General features: G+C 44.3%; 1 protein-coding gene across 2 annotated transcripts in view; it reads right to left on the bottom strand.

Moving 5' to 3' along the window:
* The window catches only part of SYN3 (synapsin III), a 459,136-nt gene that overhangs the window by 317,075 nt on the left and 129,941 nt on the right, over nt 1-12,120 (bottom strand). The gene's annotated exons all lie outside the window — the stretch shown is intronic.

Here is a 12,120-nt window from a genome sequence, read left to right as displayed (position 1 = left end):
CTGGAGCATAAATAGTCCCATGGAGTTGTCCCATCTTGAGGAAAGAGAACTGGGCTTTTGTGTCCCCGGTATCAGTCAGTTACCAGCTCCCCTGATGGGAGGGGGAATGGCGGCCAAAGGAGATAGCCTTTTGGCTGTCTCAGGGATGCTGTTACCATAAGCCAAAGGCTCTGGAGAAGGCCAGAGGTATAGCCATTACCACAGCACTCACAGTGCTGGGGATGGCTGCACTGGCTGGCAAAGGGGGTCTGAGCAGAGAACCACAGCATCTATACAACACTATTATTAGCCCATTTGGCAAATGGGAAAAACCGAGACGAGGAGTGGTTAAACATGCTCTCTGGGTCGCAGAACTATAGAGCTCTGTACCATTAAGTACAAATCACATCTCCCATAAGCAGTCCCCACCCCTGTGGAGCAGGACTCATGGGCCTCTGTTTTCCCGGCACCCAGAACAGTTACTGCATCCAAAGGGTGCTGAGGTGTACCTGGAATAGCTGGGTTTGTGAGGTGCAGCTCGCCATGGCTGTGGGGTCTCAGGGTACCATGTGTCTGTGAGGCAGGGAGGTTAGCCCTCACCCCACGCGGGGCCCAGGGGAGCGTCCTGCTCTCTGACAGCTGCCTGGGCTCCAAGCCCTGTCAGCAGCCTGCTCCACGCTGGGGCGGGCCTCCTGCTAGGCTGCCACTGCGGGAAGGGGAACATTATTCATCAGGGAGATAAGGCAGCTGATGAGAGATGGGCCTCAGAGCAGCTGTTCCTCACCAGTGGCTGGAGCGGATGCTAGAGAAGTGGAGGGGAGGGGAAGATGGGGGAAGCCCATTTTGAGATAAAAAATGATGGTACTGCTGGGGGGTGACGGGAGAGCACATTTCCAACTGAGACTGGGTGCTAGTATACACTTATACCCAAGGCCTTTCCCACAAATATCTGTGCCTGACGAACCACACGTGTGCCTCTGTCAGATTAACTATTGAACAAATCAGGGGGTTCTCTCATCAGCTCACTCAGCAAGAAGTATCCACCTGGAGGGGTGCATAGTTCCCAGAAAGACGTCTTCCCCAAGCTTACAGTCCACTGAAATAGACTTGGGGCTAAGGGAGGCTGAGTGCTCCTGGCTGGGCTACAGCCCTAAATCCTCATTTCCTGCCTCCAGGGCACTCGAGCAGCAATGACTTCAGGGGCCCTAAGCCCCCTTCCTGCAGCTCCCCTGGGACTCTCCTCTCAAAGCTAGCCCCTACAGGGTGGAATTCTCCCAACTGAGGAGCAAGTGTGGGTGAGGTTTCTTTATCTTTTTTTGTTTGTTGGTTTATTTTTTGAAAGGAGCCATTAAAAAGGGCCCCAAGGGTTTCCTGGGAGAGAGGAGAGAGTTGGGTGGATCCTCTGCGGTGGGAAACGGGCTCCTGAGGGTCTCCGCTGACGCACCAGGCCACCCCTCCCACCTCCTCCCCTGAGCGGCTGTCACCTTCCTTTCTGACCACGCTGGAGGGTTTCCTCAGAAGTCAGGCTCTCCCCTGTCCCATGTCCTGCAGTGCACCTTCCCACCTTGGCCCCCTGGCTAACTTTTCCTTTTCCTTAGCAGGCAGAACAGGGAGGTGTGCATACAGGGGTCTTTAAGAGCATCTGTGATATTACACTTTTCTTTATAAACTAATCTAAAACAAATGCTGCAGAATGTTGATTTGACAAGCAGGGTCATGAGCACACGAATAACAACAGGTAATGTTTATTAAGCACATGGCGCATGTGAGGAAATTTTGCCTTTTAAAGAGCTTTACCTTAATTAATCCCGACAATTACCTCTAGAGGCAGGTGATTTTTAAAAAAACTTTTAATTTTATATTGGAGTATAGCCGATGAACAATGTTGTGATAGTTTCAGGTGCACAGCAAAGGGACTCAGCCATGCATTTACGTGTACCCGTTCTCCCCCAGACCCCCCTCCCACCCAGGCTGCCACATAACATGGAGCAGAGTTCCCTGTGCTGTACAGTACATCCTTGTTGGTTACCCATTTTACATAGAGCAGTGTGTAAGTTTTTTTTCTAAATAAGACAGAGGCACAGAGACGTTAAGTCACCTCTCCAATGTCCTACTGTGGAGCCAGGGAGCCTGGCCCCTCACCACCTCAGTGTATGGGTGTTTGTTATACTATTCTCTGAACTGCTCCTGTGCTTGAAACAGTTTAGAACTGTTTTCTTTAAAGATCTGAAGTAAGTATGGCAAAATGTTAATATCTGTTAAATTGGTGTGTTCAACTCTGCTTAAAATTATTCCAAACTTTAAAAAATATATACGAATATTTCAAAAGAAAAAAGCCTCAGTGTTGTTCCTTCTGGAGCCCCCTCCTCACCCCCTCCTCAAAGCTCTCACATTTCTGTGCTACTCTCCATTCTGACTCTTATCACATCACATCCTAGCTGTTGATTTACTTCTCATTTCTCCTTCTAGGCCGTGAACTACACCAGGGATGATGCTGGATTTATATCTGCATTTCCAGGGCCTGGCCTATTGCAAGGAATCTAGATGCTCAATAAAATCATTAAACTAACGAAGCTACTCCGGGGGCTCCCATGGGTGAGGACTGAAGTGCTGATGGAAGAGAGGCTGCAGGGGGTGGAGGGACAACTGTGGGCCCTGCTGTCCCTGCTGGAGACATATGGCAACAATTTTAGGATGATCACCCAGTCAGGGTTTCCAGCATAAATGCTTCCAGCTGCACCTTCCACTGTGCACAGGAACTTCTTAAGACAGGATTTTGGCTGCTTCCAGCTCAGCTCACAGGCCTAATCTGAGAAGTGGAGGGCAGCTTGCAAGGAAGTCATCTGGGTTTTACCCACTGTGTCTCCATCTGTGACCCTTTGCTGGTTTGATGGTTGTCAGGTGAACCCTCTGCAATGTGGCTTTTTTACTCTAGGTTAGGGGTTCTCAATCTTGGCTGCACCCTGAATCACCTGGGGAGCTCTCAAAACTATTCACACCTACTCCTTCCCCTCTTCTCTCATCCCCAGATATTTTGATATGATTGGCCCCAGGCTGGGGATTTTTAGAAGCTCTCCAGGTAACTGTAACAGGACAGCCAAGGCTGAGAATTCCTGTTAGGTGCTCTTTGCTAAAAAGACAGCTGCCACCAGGTGAACTGTGATGACTTCTTCATCAAGAGACATTACTGAGCATCTATTATGTGAAAGGCATTGAGGAAGGAAGGAGTTTGAGATCTCTGGCCCACGGAGCAGCTGTGTCGAGGGGAGGAATTACTTAGCCGGTTTCAGCATGCACAGATCGCACAGCCAGCCTGGGAATGGTAGGGTGCTGGTACCCACTAAGCCCATGTAGGGCATCACTGATTGATCACAGGGTAATTTCCTGCTGAGTCCATAGTGGTGGTCAATAAACACCTGTTGGACAAGAAAGCAAGGTGGGAACTACATATACAATACTTAGGTAGCTTTCCTCAAGGTTCAGCTGGCATGGAATTACTACTTCCCTTGCTGGGTGGGACTTCACATATACTCACACCAGCTAAGGAACACATCAACACGTAAAACTAGGTCTGGCTGAAACTGGGCAACATTTCTAAGAATTTAAGTATACTTCTAACAAATGTCTAACATTGCTGATGCATGGACTACTCTTTGGGGACCACTGGTTAAGGCCCACACTGGCTAAGCACACGTAACTCATTTAATCCTTTCAATAACCCCAGAAGTCAATTAGTAGATTGTTTAGGACATGGACTTTGGCCCAAGCCCTGGTTCTACCATTTAACAGCTGTATGATCCTGGAATACTAGTTAAAACTCCTGTGCCTCAGTTTGCCCATCTATAAAAAAAGAGGATAGGGCTCCCCTGGTGGCGCAGTGGTTGAGAGTCCGCCTGCCGATGCAGGGGACACGGGTTCATGCCCCGGTCCGGGAAGATCCCACATGTCGCGGAGCGGCTGGGCCTGTGAGCCATGGCCGCTGAGCCTGCGTGTCCGGAGCCCGTGCTCCGCAACTGGAGAGGCCACAACAGTGAGAGGCCCGCGTACCGCAAAACAGAAAAAAAAGAGGATAACAGTGACATGCACCTCATAGTGCTATGAGGACTGAATCTCTGCCAATCCAGATAAAGAGTTGAGGTCAGTGTCTGGCACACAGCAAGCCCAGATAAATGTATGCTAGCTAAATATTGATGCTGGTAGAGTTTATTTGTGAGACATGCCAGAGTTTCCGTGTATATATATATTTTTAAATTTCTTTAGGGACTTCCCTGGTGGTGCAGTGGTTAAGAATCCGCCTGCCAATGCAGGGGATGCAGGTTCGAGCCCTGGTCCGGGAAGATCCCACATGCGGCAAAGCAACTAAGCCCGTGCGCAACAACTACTGAGCCTGCGCTCTAGAGCCCACGAGCCGCAACTACTGAAGCCCACGCCTCTAGAACCCGTGCTCTGCAACGAGAAGCCACTGCAATGAGAAGCCCAAGCACCGCAATGAAGAGTAGCCCCCGCTCGCCACAACTAGAGAAAGCCTGCACGCCGTAGCAAAGACCCAACGCAGCCAAAAATAAATTAACTAAAAAAAATTTCTTTAATATCTTGAAAATAGATCATCTCATGTATATGAGACTATACACAGCAGCCCTGCTGCAAACCCACCCAAACCTTGATGCTTTTGCCCTAATACACTGATCTTGTGAGCCATTTCCACGTTGCTGGTCCACCACCACAGCACATAGCTTCTTATAGCCCCACCATCCCTTACTGTCCTCAGTGGGGCTATCTATAGTGAAAGTTCTGTTTAGGGTCTTGCATCTAATTACCAAGTTCCTTTCCTGTACCACAACAGTCCTGGCAATGAACTTCAGATGTTTCTCCATGACCACATACTTCAAAGTCTTCTGTATACTGTTCTGACTCATGTTCTTCTACTTAGCATATCTTGAAAATCACTTCATATCAGTACAAATGGAGATGCTTCTTTATTTTTAATTGTGTCTCATTATATGGCTCTACCCTAATTTACCCAGCCAATTCCCCACAGATCGACGGTTTTTTTCTGATCTTCAACTATTCACAAGCATTTCTAAGAATGAAACTAATCTTAGCATTCACACAACGTATAACATCAATTGCCTGCCAACTGATGAATGGCAATTTTGAATGTATTGTAGTACATACAATTGCTTGTAAGAATTTTATGCACCATGGAATTGGGTGCAAAAAATGTATTTGACAGTATCTGCTTATACCTTCTGTATGCAAGATGGTTTTGGCTGCAAATAACAGTGATGACTAAAGCAATAAAGAAAATGTATTACATTACTGAGATGGGTGGTCACAGGGGTGAATGAATCAGAGGCTCAGTATCACCCTTAAGGACTTAAATGCTTTGTGTCCTTCTCACTCCTATTCTCAGGGATAGACTTTTGTCCTCACACTGTCCCTCACATCATCAGTGACTCATCCCAACTCCCAAGTTCCCACTCTCATACCTTTCAGAAAAAGCCCCTTCCTTCTTAAAAAAGCAGCTTGGTAGATTTTCCAGAATCCCCTGGAAGGTACCTCTCAGGCCTCACTGGTCAGAACTGCATCTCAGGCTCTTTCCTAAACACACCTCTCTCAGTGGGAACAGAGTGATCACAACTAGCTGAAACAAACCAAGATTCATCCCCTGGCACTAGAAGGGGTCTATGTTTCCTTGAAGTATATGGCCAACATCTGGATAAACTCAGGATTTAGGAGGCAAGAAAGAAGGCAAGCAACCAACAGTATATGGCACACCTTCTGCAGCCTTCATCTTCAGACCATACATTGTTCTTTTAAAGAACTGGCTCATAGGATTATGTGTTTTAAGAGAAGAACATTGTTAAGCGTATTTACAATGACACATATGGATAAATTTTAAAATGCAATTTTAACTCTTAAAATCTGCTACAAGGCTTTAACAAGGTCTGGCAGACCTAGTGGTACAAAGAACTCTTGACTTGAAATCAAAAAACACAAGATTGAGACTCTCTGCCACTTCTGCGAGACCTGGGGAATATTTCCTCAGCTTCCCAGGCCGCTGTTTTCTTCTTTGTGAAAGTGGCAGCAAAGGAAGACAGAATGCACTTGCAGTTAGACCTGGCTTAGAGTCCTAGCTCCACCAGCTGTGTGGGTATGGGCAAGTTTTGGACCCCAGTTTTCCTCATAGGTAAATGGTGATAAAAATGTGAAATTCAGAGTATAGTTTTTAAAATACTTCAAAAAATATTTAAAGATATACTTCCTAGAAGTATGATTTACACAAAATAAAATGTACCTATTTAAAATAAAATGTACAGTTTGATGAGCTCTGACAAATGTATAAACCCATATAACCATCACACAGGTCAAAATATATACCTCTATCACCCTCCAAAGTTGCCTTGTGCCCCTCCTACAGTCAACTCCCTGACCCATTCCCTTGACCCTAGGCAACCACTGATCTTTCAGTGACTATACATTACTTTGCCTGTCCTAGAATTTCATATAAATGTAATTATAATGTATGTAGTCTTTTGTACCTAGCTTCTTTTGCTCAACACAATGTCTTTGAGATTCATCTGTGTTGTGGAGGATGGACTAGGAAGTAAGCCACCTGACCCCGACCAACCTCCCGGTGTTCATGCCCTTATATAATCCCCTCCCCTGAGTGTGGGCAGGACCCGGGACTTGTTTCTAGAATATGGCAAAGGTAATGTGATGTCACTCTCATGATCATGTTACAAGTCTCTATCTTGCCAGCAGACGCGCTCTCTTTCTCCCTTGTTTGTTTTGAAGAAGCAAGCTGCCATGCTGTGAGAAGAACTATGGAAAGGTCCAGGTGACAAGAAACTTTGGGAAGCCTCCAGGAGCTGAGGGTGGCCTCTGACTGATAACTAGTAAGAAACTAGGGCCCTCAGTCTTACAGACACAAGGAAATGAATTCTGCCTACAACTTGCATGAACTTGGAAGTGGTTCCATTGTCAGTTAAGCCTCCAGATAAGAACCAAGCCCTGGCTGACATCTTGATTGCAGTCTTGCAGAATATCTGGCTAAGCTGTGCCCAGACTTCTGACTGACAGAAACTGTGAGATAACAAATACGTGTTATGTTATGTCAATAAGTTTGTGGTGGTTTCTTACTCAGCATAGATAAGTAATGCATATCTCTCAGTAGTTTATTCCTTTTTATCACTGAGAAGCATTCCATTATGTGGATATACCACATTTTGTTTATCCACTCAACAGTTGATGGACATTTGGGTTGTCTCCAGTTTGGGGCTATTACGAATACAACTGCTATGAAAATTTGTACAAGTCATTCAGTAGACATGTTTTATTTCTCTTGAGAAAAAATGTAGTAGGAGAATAGCTGGATTAAATGGTACATATATATTAATATTTAACTTTGTAAGAATCAGCCAAACTATTTCCCAAAGAGGTAGTACCATTTCATCCTCCCACTGGCAGTGTTTGAGAGTTCCTGTTGCTCCATATCCTTGCCAACAGTTTGCACTGTCAGTCTTTTTACTTTGACATCTCATATGGTTTTTATCTGCATTTTCCTAATGATTAATGATGTGTGGCATTATTTCATGTGCTTATTGGCCATTTTTTGTATCCTTCTTTTGTCAAGTGCCTGTTTAAATCTTAAGATATTGCCATCTCATAGGGTTGTTTTAAGAAAACAATACATATATAACATGACTGGTATTTAATAGACACAAAATAAAAGAGAGTTATTATTATTTATATTATTTTTAAGAGAGGGAGTTCTGTGATTCTATAAAGATCCCACAGAATATACTTTAAATAATATACCCTGAATCCTTCTCCTGAAGAAGGGGAGGACGAGAAAGAGAGAGAGGTTAAATAACAGAGAAGATGGAGCAGGAATGCAAGAGCCCTCAGGATTTGAGCTGGAAGACTTCAGGGGCAGGAGGTATTGCCTGGTTTAGGGATGATCAGGAGTTTTTCCTTAGAGATACTGAGGTTGAAAGGAAAGCTGGCATCCAGGTGACTTCACTGCAGAGCTTTAAACTAGGGAAAGTGCTAAAGGCCTCGCTCGCCCAGACCTGCCATCCAAAAGGGTGCCAAATACCTCTATTTAAAGCAGCAGAGATTTCAAGCATTTTGTTGCCATCTGAAGTCTATTAGTTCCTGTGTTAGCCCTGTAGTCACTGGGTGGGGGCTGGAGGACAGAGCTAAGCTTGTGCAAGGGGACACTGCAGGAAACTTGGAACAACTCTCTCTCAGAGATGCTAAAATTAGCACATCTCCCTCCTCATGGCTCCTCCTGCCTCACCTCTACTTACTCACCTTTGCCCCAAGATCCATTCCCTGGATCTAAACACCCTTGCTTCAGGGGGCCTTGAAAGCTTGGTTTTCTAAAGGCTCTGAAGAAGGGTAAGGGCAGGAACTGTGTCCAACAAGCTTCTCAGGGCCAAATCCCTCCCCCCACCAAAGGAAAAACAAAGTTTTATAGGGATTTTTCTGTTAATTAATATGACATGTGCTTACTTAGGTAAAGAAAATATCAAACAGCACAGCAACATATAAAGAACACGGTAAAAGAACGCAGTAGTCCCAAAGTTCAGAGACAATGTTTATATTCCAACAATTTCCTCACATATTTTCAATATGTAAATACACATATACATACATTTCTAAATAAAATGGAAATTATACATCTATGCCATCCCATAATCCTTTTTCAATTACTATTTCAAGGGATCTCTGCATGCCTAAATGTAAACATATAGACCTTTTTATTGATTGTATATTATCTTGGTGCCTATTTAGATTTTTAAAAATTATTACATTCAGTCCTGGGAAGAATGGCTCTATAACTATATCTTTTTGGACTTTTAAACTTTTTCCTTACCGAAAACCTTTAGTAGAGAATGTACAGGGTCAAAGGCTATAAACATTTAAAATTATACTGTCCTCTAGAAAACTCGTGTTAACTTTCACTTTTATCAATAGCTTATTGGAAGGCCAGTTTCCTCTACCCTTCACAAACGTGAAGTCAATCTTTTTAACCTTTTTGATTCTGAAAAAAATATTTCCTGGTTTCCCTCATGTTTTCTTTGATAGTTATTGAAATTTAGCATCTTTTCACTTAATGTTCACAGGCCATTTCTTATTATATTTAGTGGATTATATTTCTATCTATGCTTATTTTTATGTTGGGGTATTCATCTTTATTGATTTATAAGAACTATTTACATATGGGGGGAGTAATCCTTTGCCGTAGTAGTTTCAGTATTTTCTCCAAATTTTTCACGTCTCTGAGTAGGCTTTTTTTCTCCCAAGGGAGCTGTGGTGGCAGCCAGGAAGTGTTCTAACTCTCTTGGCTCTTACTGTTCCACTGGTGTGAGATGTATCAAAGCTTCTTTGTGCTTCCTGGGGTGGAAGGAAGCTAACACAACTTGAAATCCACCCTCTTGCTAGTGTGTGTGTCTTCTTGTCCTGTGGAGGGTGTCTTCTCCTGCTTCTGGACCTGAACTCGAGCTGGAATTTACACCATCAGCTCTCCTGCTTCTCAAGCCTTTGGATCGGGTTGGAACTCTACTGTCAGCTTTCCTGGGTCTCCAGCTTGATGACTGCAGATCTTGGACTTCCCAGACTCCATAATCATGTGAGGCAATTCCTTGTTTATATATATATGTATTTATATACGATATATAATATATTTATATATAACAATATTTATAATATATTGTATGTATTAAAAAATAAAATATATTGTATATAAATATACAATATATTTAGAGATTGCTCCTATTGGTTCTGTTTCTCTGGAGATCCCAGACACTGAGGTGTTGAGCCTGAGAACAAAATGCCAATATGCTAAGGATGGGGGACAGAAAGACAAGAAGAGCCTGGATCCCTGACAGCAATTTCTCTTACTGCATCCATCTGGAAACACCTACATCTAGACCCTTATTATGTGAGAAAAAGAAATGTCTTTATTGCCTACGCTGTTACATGTCAGGTTTTCTGTTACATGCAGTGAAAGCATTCCTGACCCCCCCAATTATCTCACATCTCTGAGCCTCATTTCCCCAGGTTACACAATGAGAGAAAGAATAGAGAAGGGAATGGCCTTAAATGAAACTCACAAGCATTTCCCAGTGCCTCCTAGATGCAGGGTTCTGAGCACGGGGCTCCAGGTGGGGCAGCAGAGTTAGTGGCTAAGAACGGGGACTCTGGGGCCCGATCACCTGGCTTGGAAGCCCCGCTCTGTGTGTCAGCTTCCTTGTCTGTAAAGTAGGTATCGTAAGAGTATGTTTAATACGAGTTGCTGGGAGGATTAAATGAATTAATCCATGTAAGGCACTTAGAACATTACCTGGCATGTAGAAAAATGCTCAACAAATGCTAAAAATTAGACATGGGTCAGCCCTTCGGAGTTTAGAGTCTAGCTTGGAAGTCAAGAAACATGTACATACAAATATGACTCTGAAACTTTAAAGATGCACACTCATAATTGAAAGAAAAGGAAGAATCCTTTTACTTCTTTCATTCTAAAGTAAAGTGAGCAGCTTCTTGTCATAAGAGATAAGAGGCTAAAAAACTTAATTGCCTTCATGGAAGATTTAGATAAATCAGTGGATGACAAAACCGTAATAATATGTTAAAGAAGTGAGGCATTTTGGGATCACTCCAGGATTTGAATTAATTGTATTAATATGAGATAGCAAAAGATAATACTTCAGGGCATTTTTTTCTTAGTTCCTAAATCATTTTCATGAATTTGCACAGCTTTGTGAGAAAGGGGCAAATACTACATAAAATTCGTTCTGAACCTGACTTCGTTTTGCTCCTCACCTCATTTAATAATGAGCGTAATTCGCATTTTACAGATGAGAGCCCACAGGCTTCCTGTGAGGCTCACATGAGATGAGGCAAGGCGACACACTCACTCTCTAACTTTTCTAAAAGTTTTAAAAACTGCATGAGATTATCACCGTGTGGGGACTCAGAAAACATATATTCTTCAGTGGTGTCCCACCCTACCCCAGCCCCCTGGAAAGAGCCCTATATTCCTCCTGAGGGCCCTGTTTAACCCACTTCTCTCTCAGGCGCTTGGGCTGGGGGAACTGCCCCTCAGAGAACCCTCTATGGCTCTCTTTGGGTCTCCAAAATCTTCGTCTCTGAGGCCGGGGAGGTTGTGAAGGACCTGCTCCTGACCCCACCCCGGCCAAGTCACCTGCCCACCCATAGAGCACACGGGCCCTTCAGGAATGTGATGAGAGCGTGGACCTGGCTCCAGCCTCTGTGAGACAGAAGTCAGAACGTTGCTTTCCTCTCCTCAGAGGTCCCAGATTCCTGAAGCATGAATCTCCCTCTAATTGTCTGAGATCTGAGCCCCACCCTTGGGAAACACCACTAATTCAGGGAGGTGCTTCTTCCTAAGCAGGGCTGCGCTGCAGGATGCTGTTTCAGGGCATTTCTTCCCAGGACAGGGATCCTGGCTTTCCTGAAGCAGAGCTCTCAGTCACAACAATTACAGTTGCACATCAGGGGGTTCCCAGGATGCCCCAAAGGGCAGGGATTGTGAACCTGCTTCCACCTCTCTCTCCCTGCAGAAATAGCAGCAGGGAAGCCAGTCACACCTGGATTCAAAAGGGTTGAGAACACGGGCTCTGGAGCCAGTCACCCTGGGTTCAAATCCCAACTCAGGCACTTCCTAGCCCTGCAACCTCAGGCAAGTCACTTTCATACTTTGTGACTCAGGTTCCTTTTGGAAAATAAAGAGAACACTACTTACTTCATAGAGTTGTTAAGAGAATCTGAGTTCATGAAAAGTGTCCGGTGTATAGTAAGCACACAATGAATTTCAGCTATTTTTATTATTTACCCTGTGATTTTGAGTAAGTCTTGAACCTATGTGGGCCTCAGTTTCCTCATATATATGATGGGGATACTAACACATGCCCAGTCACTCTCTTTTTTCCCTTTGGTAATACTCATCACACTTGTAGTTACTCATCTGATGTTTGTTCACCTGTCTACACAGCATATGCTTGCAGCAGGGCTTGGTAGAGTACCTGGCACATAGTAGGTGCTCAAAAAATTTCACCGATTGAAGGAACGGTACTGTTTTCAAGACTGGATGAAACCATAACAGGCAGT

This window comes from Globicephala melas, chromosome 10 (assembly GCF_963455315.2).
Source record: "Globicephala melas chromosome 10, mGloMel1.2, whole genome shotgun sequence".
Lineage (NCBI taxonomy): Eukaryota > Metazoa > Chordata > Mammalia > Artiodactyla > Delphinidae > Globicephala > Globicephala melas.
Note: the sequence above shows the minus strand (reverse complement) of the source record. Positions and strands in the feature narration are given on the sequence as shown.